Genomic DNA, 9,418 nt, shown 5'->3' with positions numbered 1-9,418 from the left:
TCTTTCATGCTTTATTTATTTTGTTTTGTTTCTACTTACAACAAAATACTTATTGTTGTTTTTTCTTTTGTTTTCTGCATTATTTATTTTCTTTTGTTTTTTGCTTTATTTTTTAATTGTTTTTGCTTTTAGTTTTAGGAAAATTATAAAGTTTCTGTTAGTGCCATTAGTTTTCAAATTTGAAAACACTTTTTTTGTTTTTTTGTTTTCTTTCTTGCTTTATTTATTTTATTTTGTTTCTACTTACAACAAAATACTTATTGTTGCTATTTTTAATTATTACGAGGGCCGAACCATAAGACATTAAAGCATTTCAAATGAACTCTGAAAAAGTTGAAAGTTGGCATGGTATCATAAATTGACCCACATAGCATGTGCATGTACAAAACGGACAATGGTATCATACTCGTTAGTTACAAAGTTGGCATGGTATCATCATAATAGTTGCGGGAGAAAGTCTTCACTTTTTCTTCGCTTGTGTCATTTGCTTATTGCGCCGTAACCATGGATAATCTTCATCGTTTATCAGGATGCTGGGGTCAGCCTTGACTTTGAAGGGAGGAATTTCATGAAACTTTTCATAATCTTCAGACATGTCTGTCTTGTCCTCCACTCCCACGATGTCCCTTTTTCCTGAAAGAACTATGTGGCGCTTTGGCTCATCGTATGATGTATTCGCTTCCTTATCTTTTCTCTTTCTCGGTCTGGTAGACATGTCCTTCACATAGACAACATGTGCCACATCATTGGCTAGGACGAACGGTTCGTCAGTGTACCCAAGATTTTTCATATCCACTGTTGTCATTCCGTACTGTGGGTCTACCTGTACCCCGCCTCCTGACAGCTTGACCCATTTGCACTTAAACAAAGGGACCTTAAAATCTACTCCGTAGTCAAGTTCCCATATGTCCACTATGTAACCATAATATGTGTCCTTTCCCCTCTCGGTTGTTGCATCAAAGCGGACACCGCTGTTTTGGTTGGTGCTCTTTTGATCTTGGTCAATCGTGTAAAATGTATTCCCATTTATCTCGTATCCTTTCCAAATCAATACAGTCAAAGATGGTCCCCTGGACAACAAGTACAGCTCATCACAAACAGTGTTGTCACCTCTGATACGTGCTTCCAACCAACTGTTGAAAGTCCTGATGTGTTCACATGTAATCCAGTCGTCGCACTGCTCGGGTGTTTGGAGCGCAGACTGTTCTTGTGTTCATTGACATACGGGGTCACCAAGGTAGAGTTCTGTAGAACTGTGTAGTGTGCTTGAGACCAAGAATATCCGTCCCTGCATATTATTGAGTCCCTTCCAAGCGTGCCTTTTCCAGTCAGTCTCCCCTCATACCGCGATTTAGGGAGACCTATCTTCTTAAGGCCAGGAATGAAGTCAACACAAAACCCGATGACATCCTCTATTTGATGGCCCATGGAGATGCTTCCTTCTGGCCTAGCGTGGTTACGAACATATTTCTTAAGGACTCCCATGAACCTCTCAAAGGGGTACATATTGTGTAGAAATACGGGGCCCAGAATGACAATCTCGTCAACTAGATGAACTAGGACGTGTGTCATGATATTGAAGAAGGATGGTGGGAACACCAGCTCGAAACTGACAAGACATTGCACCACATCACTCCTTAGCCTTGGTATGATTTCTGGATCGATCACCTTCTGAGAGATTGCATTGAGGAATGCACATAGCTTCACAATGGCTAATCGGACATTTTCCGGTAGAAGCCCCCTCAATGCAACCGGAAGCAGTTGCATCATAATTACGTGGCAGCCATGAGACTTTAGGTTCTGAAACTTTTTCTCTGCCATATTTATTATTCCTTTTATATTAGACGAGAAGCCAGTCGGGACCTTCATACTAAGTAGGCATTCAAAGAAGATTTCTTTCTCCTCTTTGGTAAGAGCATAGCTGGCAGGACCTTCATACTGCTTTGGAGGCATGTCGTCTTTTTCGTGCAAACGTTGTAGGTCCTCCCGTGCCTCAGCTATATCTTTTGTCTTCCCATACACGTCCAAGAAGCCTAGCAGATTCACGCAAAGGTTCTTCGTCACGTGCATCACGTCGATCGAAGAGCGGACCTCTAGGTCTTTCTAGTAGGGTAGGTCCCAAAATATAGATTTCTTCTTCCACATGGGTGCGTGTCCCCCAGCGTCACTCGGAACAGCTAGTGCGCCGAGACCCTTTCCAAAGATTACGTGTAAATCATTGACCATAGCAAGTACGTGATCACCGGTACGCATGGCGGGCTTCTTCCGGTGATCTGCCTCGCCTTTGAAATGCTTGCCTTTCTTTCTACATTGATGGTTGGTCGGAAGAAATCGACAATGGCCCAGGTACACATTCTTCCTGCAGCTTGCCAGGTATATACTATCGGTGTCAAGTAAACAGTGCGTGCATGCGTGGTATCCCTTGTTTGTCTGCCTGAAAGGTTACTGAGAGCGGGCCAATCGTTGATGGTCACGAACAGCAACGCCTTTAGGTTAAATTCCTCCTGTTTGTGCTCATCCCACGTACGTACACCATTTCCATTCCACAGCTGTAAAAGTTCTTCAACTAATGGCCTTAGGTACACATCAATGTCGTTGCCGGGTTGCTTAGGGCCTTGGATGAGAACTGGCATCATAATGAACTTCCGCTTCATGCACATCCAAGGAGGAAGGTTATACATACATAGAGTCACGGGCCAGGTGCTGTGATTGCTGCTCTGTTCCCCAAAAGGATTAATGCCATCCGCGCTTAAAGCAAACCATACGTTCCTTGGCTCACTTGCAAACTCATCCCAGTACTTTCTCTCGATTTTTCTCCACTGCGACCCGTCAGCGGGTGCTCTCAACTTCCCGTCTTTCATACGGTCCTTACTGTGCCATCGCATCAACTTGGCATGCTCTCTGTTTTTGAACAGACGTTTCAACCGTGGTATTATAGGAGCATACCACATCACCTTCGCAGGAACCCTCTTCCTGGGGGGCTCGCCGTCAACATCACCAGGGTCATCTCGTCTGATCTTATACCGTAATGCACCGCATACCGGGCATGCGTTCAGATCCTTGTACACACCGCGGAAGAGGATGCAGTCATTAGGGCATGCATGTATCTTCTGCACCTCCAATCCTAGAGGGCATACGACCTTCTTTGTTGCTTATGTACTGTCGGGCAATTTGTTATCCTTTGGAAGCTTCTTCTTCAATATTTTCAGTAGCTTCTCAAATCCTTTGTCAGGCACAGCATTCTCTGCCTTCCACTGCATCAATTCCAGTACGGTACCGAGCTTTGTGTTGCCATCTTCGCAATTGGGGTACAACCCTTTTTTGTGGTCCTCTAACATGCGATCGAACTTCAGCTTCTCCTTTTGACTTTCGCATTGCGTCCTTGCATCGACAATGACCCGGCGGAGATCATCATCATCGGGCACATCGTGTGGTTCCTCTTGATCTTCAGCAGCTTCGCCCGTTGCAGCATCATCGTGCACATCGTCTGGTTCCTCTTGATCTTCAGTAGCATCACCGTATTCAGGGGGCACATAGTTGTCATCGTACTCTTCTTCTTCACCGTCTTCCATCATAACCCCTATTTCTCCGTGCCTCGTCCAAACATTATAGTGTGGCATGAAACCCTTGTAAAGCAGGTGGGTGTGGAGGATTTTCCGGTCAGAGTAAGACTTCGTATTCCCACATATAGGGCATGGACAACACATAAAACCATTCTGCTTGTTTGCCTCAGCCACTTCGAGAAAATCATGCACGCCCTTAATGTACTCGGAGGTGTGTCTTGAACCGTACATCCATTGCCGGTTCATCTGCGTGCATTGTATATAATTAAGTGTGTCAAAAATCATTACAGAACATCATGAATAGATAATTAAGTGATCAAATTAATAGAAGTTCATCATCACATTAAAACCAAAGTACATACATAGTTCTCATCTAACAACATAAAGCTCTACAGAGCATCTAAATTAATTAAACCATACACTAAAACTATGTAAAACATTTCAATGCGAAAACAAATGCGATCATAATCGCAACCAATGTAACAACTGATCCAACAGCATAATGATACCAAGCCTCGGTATGAATGGCATATTTTCTAATCTTTCTAATCTTCAAGCGCATTGCATCCATCTTGATCTTGTGATCATCGACGACATACGCAACATGCAACTCCAATATCATCTTCTCCTCCTCAATTTTTCTAATTTTTTCCTTCAACAAATTATTTTCTTCTTCAACTAAATTTAACCTCTCGACAATAGGGTCGGTTGGAATTTCCGGTTCAACAACCTCCTACATAAATAAAATCTATGTCACGTTGGTCGGCATAATTGTCATAAACAATAAATGAACCAATAGTTATGAAAAGATAATATATACCACATCTGAATCATAGACAGGACGAGGGCCGACGGGGGCGGATACCAAAACCATCGCACTATATAAGATGCAATAATAAAAGTAAGAAAATTATACAAGTATCTATATAAACATACAAGTAAGAGTTTTTTTTCCTTTCGGAAAGAAGATAAGAACAAGAGGCTCACCACGGTGGTGCCGGCGACGAGATCGGCGCGGGCGATCGACAGCGGTGAAGACGGGAACGGGACGTGACGGACCGCTAAACCTAGACAAATATTGAGAAAAATGGAGCTTGGAGGTGGAGCTTGGAGAGGAGAAAGCTTAAGTAGTGTGGCTCGGGCATTCCATCGAACACCTCGTGTGCATAGGAGGTGAGCTAGAGCACCACAAAGCTCTCTCCTCGCCGGCCACGAAAAACAGAGCAGTGGGAGTGCTCTGCTCGCGGGGTATATATAGGCAATTAATTGGTCCCGGTTCGTGGCTTGAACTGGGACTAAAGGGAAGCCTTTGGTCCCAGTTCATTCCCCCAACCGGGACCAATGGTGGTGGGCCAGGAGCAAGGCACATTGGTCCCGGTTCGTCCCACCAACCGGGACCAAAAGGTCCAGACGAACCGGGACCAATGGCCCACGTGGCCCGGCCGGCCCCCGGGGCTCACGAACCGGGTCCAATGCCCCCATTGGTCCCGGTTCTGGATTGAACCAGGACTAATGGGCTGACCCGTCCTGGACCATTGCCCCCTTTTCTACTAGTGAAGGCACCAGTCGCCGCATGCCATGTCGTATGTTTCATATGCGGAGGTACAGAGGACCGTTATATAAGATTTCAAATGGAACGGTTCCCGTCCGGGTTAACACTGAGCGCCCCGCCAGCGAACTTCTCATCATGTTCAGTTGTTGCCAAGTAATACACACTCTTCATTGAGAAATGACCATTCTTCTCCAAGTGCCAGGCGAAGAAATCTTGATGTTTTCTCGGTGAGGTGCGGATTTTCAGAATTTCGCGTACATCCATCGGCCAAAAGTGAGCATCCAATCGTTGCACCATCCAGGCGCCACTATCATCAAGAAAATCAGATGCCCAGTTGAAACGAAAATTCCTTTTGGGTGTGACTGGTCGGAGATTACGGCCACGGGGTATTCATGGATCCCGCCATGTACGTACGTATCAGTGAACCATCTCTAGCCCGCCAAGTGATTCCCTTTTTAACAAGTTCCAGACCATGTTCAATTCCCTTCCACACAACCGAAGAATTTCCTGTAAAGACTGTATCCAACAGATTCCCATGGGGGTAGCACTTTGCACATAACAAACGAGCACACAGACTATCGGGAGTATCAAGGAGATGCGAAGCCTGCTTGGCGAGCAGCGCTTGGTTGAAGGCTCTCATATCACGGAAGCCCATACCACCCTTAGACTTTGGAAGTCTCATTTTATCCCAACTCAACCATGTCATTTTTCTTTTCCCTTTCTCCACTCCCCATCAATATTGCCGCATTAAACGTGTGAGATCATCCAGTACAAACACTGTTGACCGAAACACACTCATCACATAGGTGGGTATGGCTTGCACAACCGACTTAATTAACAGTTCCTTACTTGAAGTAGCCATATAATGTTCACTCTAGTCAACGAGTCTCTTCCTAAGCCGGTATTGCAATGTTTCAAATTTCCCCTTATCACTAGTAGAAAAGGGGGCATTTGTCCTGGTTCATAAGGGCCTTTAGTCCCGGTTCATGAATCGAGACTAATGGGTCGTTACTAATACCTCCCCCCTTTAGTCCCGGTTCTAACATGAACCGGGACAGACGGGCATTCATGTGGCCGTTGTGGGAAGCCCAGGCAGGGGGGCCTTTGGTCCCGGTTGGTGGCACCAACCGGGACCAAAAGGCTTCCACGCGTCAGCAGCTGGCTGGAGCTAATGTTTTTCTTTTTTTAAAAAAAAGTGGCTGCTTTAGGGGTTTGGGGGTTATTTTTAGGTTGTTATTATCTAGCTAATAGAGAGAAGTGTCATCTCTTATATCTTCGTCCTTGGTTTACCAACGATACTGCTATGTTCATTTCACCCGCTGATATAATAACGCATGCATGCTCGCATCATACATCATCATATATAATAACAAGTCCTACTAATCATGCATCATCATACAACTTCTACTCGTTATTAATAATAGGTCATACGATCATCATCCTCATAGTCATCGAACCCAACCCTACATAATTGTTCTTAGCACATGATCATTAGTATCAGGTAGGACCTAAACACCTTTAAGGTAAAATAGCATAAAACAATATAGACCCTGACTCTCCATTATGAAGAATGGAGACCATCCTGTCTCCAATTCTTGCGCTTCACTGCCTTTTGCTTCCAAGAAGCTCCTTACAACTGTCCATACATTTTTTCCATTCTTTCATTGTCATGTCTCCACTTCTTTTAGAAACCCGCTATGGACAGTTAAGATTCGTAGGAAGACCTAGTTGTATGTTCAAAACATGAAGGCTACCGTGCGTATACATCAGATGAGGCACACAATCATTCGGGATTATCTGTTGAAAAACATAGTAATAACTTCGTAGTTAGCAATGATGTACTAGTTTTAGAAGTGTGCAAAAAGATGCACGGATGTCGTAATAGTAAAAAATTTTACCAGGGTATCTCCATGGTAGTTACCGTAGTTCAACACGTGCACTAGTGGCACGTATTGACCATAATGTTGAGGAGTTCGATTGTAGACATTGTAATTCTCAAGATCAGTACAAAATGCGATCAGATGATTTTTCTCCCTATAAGTTAATTCGGAGCCATCGGTGTAGTGGGTTTTGTCTACCATCTTTCGCACATTCTTTGAAGAATGAAAATAAGCTGTCAATGGAAATAAGCTGTCAACTATTTTGAAATAAACAATATAAGTTACTTAATTACTATGTTAAGCTCACATGGGGGAAGAATTGGAGGTGTATCCACAAGGACCCAAATCGAAGGTCTGTCTTGCTCGATTCTAGGATCACCAAGATCCATGGTGACAAGCATATCCTCATCAAAACTATATATCTTGCAAAGTGCTTCCCAATTTTTGCAACCAAAATGGGTTACACTCTCAGCATTGTACAGCTTTACTTGAAAATCCACACCATGATGGGTCCTTAGGAGAATTTTTTTGGTTTCCATACTTTCATGGTCTTCAAAACCCATCCTCTCCAAGACATAGCGTCTTGCATAGCATGGGATAAGCTAGTCGAATTGGAAAAGATGAAAAATACACGCTAAAATAGTTGAAGTCGTGCTTAATTACGAAAAAAACTATTGTCGTCGTTGCGTGCCGTATGAACATCGAAGGTCTACTCGAGCTTAATGCTGAAGCACCGATCTTCGTCCAGCTCAATGAACCTGTCGCACATACCTCGGTCGTCGTGGCACCAGTCGCACTCCCCCGGGCGGTTTTCGTCGTCCGAGTACGACATTTCCGTCCTATGTTCATAATTCAAATATTAAACTTGTACAATTAAATATATGTACTAAAAAACCTAAATTAGATCATTATTATTAATCACGGGTTGACTATCGGTGATGGTACGTAGCTCCTCCTTTCATTCCCGAGTCCATTATTACACCAAATTGTCTAGCACACGGGAATGAAGGAGAAGCTACCCCACGACGGAGTGGATGATGGAGGGGGCTCCTAGATTTCTTCATAGTGCTCTCCAATTTTAGCATTCAAAGTAGGAGTACTTTTCCAATATGAGCATTCAATGAGCAAAACCAAATCATAAAATAAAGTAGTATTCAAATTAGCATGCATTCAATTATAAGCAAAAGTACATCATCTCTTGTGTCCGTACATCGTCAAATATTATCACTAATACTCCTCGAATACTATCATACATATAGCATCACTAATACAGCTAGAACTGTAGCGCCCGATGGGTATCATCGCGGGCGGTGGACACCCAAAGATAAGGAACCATCACAAGATCATAGCTCCAGTGAGATTCCTGAAGAACCTATAAGGTATTGTCGAACCTGCCCTCCAATGCAACCATAGCGATTGACGTGCTCGTCCTCCTCACTGACACGGTGACGTACCACCTCCGCGGTGCCCAGAAGCCTTGGCACCGTCACTGGCCCACGCGACCGCCACCAAACAAGAATCGGGTCAACAACGGGCTGCCTCCTCACCAACCTACGCCCCCCGGAAGGTAGCACCTCCCAATACCAACCTGGCGGAGCCCAGTCCCGAACATGGCCCTGATCAAACAGGCCTCCACCGCCGAGTCGACGACGACGAGGATGCGGGATAGGCATCGCCGACGTCGATGCGGGAACTACTTCTATATATAGTTAAATAAAGTAGTTTATTAAATCAACTAGCTAGTTCAACTATATATGAAGTAGTTACTATAAATAAAATAAACTAGTTTAACTATAGTTCTATTATTTTTCTAACTAATTATATTAAACATTTTCTCTTCTTATTTTTTCCTTTTTCCTCTATTCTAAATATGAACATATTCATAAATGACTTATATCATTCACAATTTTCCTATACATACACAATAAATTGACAAAGAAAATACTATGAACAAAAAAATCATTAAAATTCTATGAACAAAATTACAACACAAAAAATCATAAAAAAATCTATGAACAGAAAAAAAATCATAAAAATTTGACATCTAAATTACTTACACAATATGAAAAAATATTGACATCTAAATTACAACAGAAAAAAATCATAAAAATTTGACATCTAAATTACAACAGAAAAAATCATAAAAAAATCTAACACAATATGAACAAATTAATTACACAATATGAAAAAAAAATCTAACAGAAAAATCTATGAACTACACATCTAAATTACTACACATCTAACAAAAAAATCTATGAACTACAAAAAAATCTAACAAAATCTAACTCAATTAACTACTACTAACATCAAATTAAATATGTTGCTTACCGCGACGGTGTCGGGGACGGCGACGGCGACGGTGACGGCGACGGCGACGGCGAGGTGCGGCGCGGGGCGGGGCGGGGCGGCGCGGCGACGGGCAG

Source organism: Triticum dicoccoides, chromosome 4A (genome assembly GCF_002162155.2).
Source record: "Triticum dicoccoides isolate Atlit2015 ecotype Zavitan chromosome 4A, WEW_v2.0, whole genome shotgun sequence".
Classification (NCBI taxonomy): Eukaryota; Viridiplantae; Streptophyta; class Magnoliopsida; order Poales; family Poaceae; genus Triticum; species Triticum dicoccoides.
The sequence above is the reverse complement of the archived record's forward strand: the minus strand, read 5'-3'. Positions refer to the sequence as shown.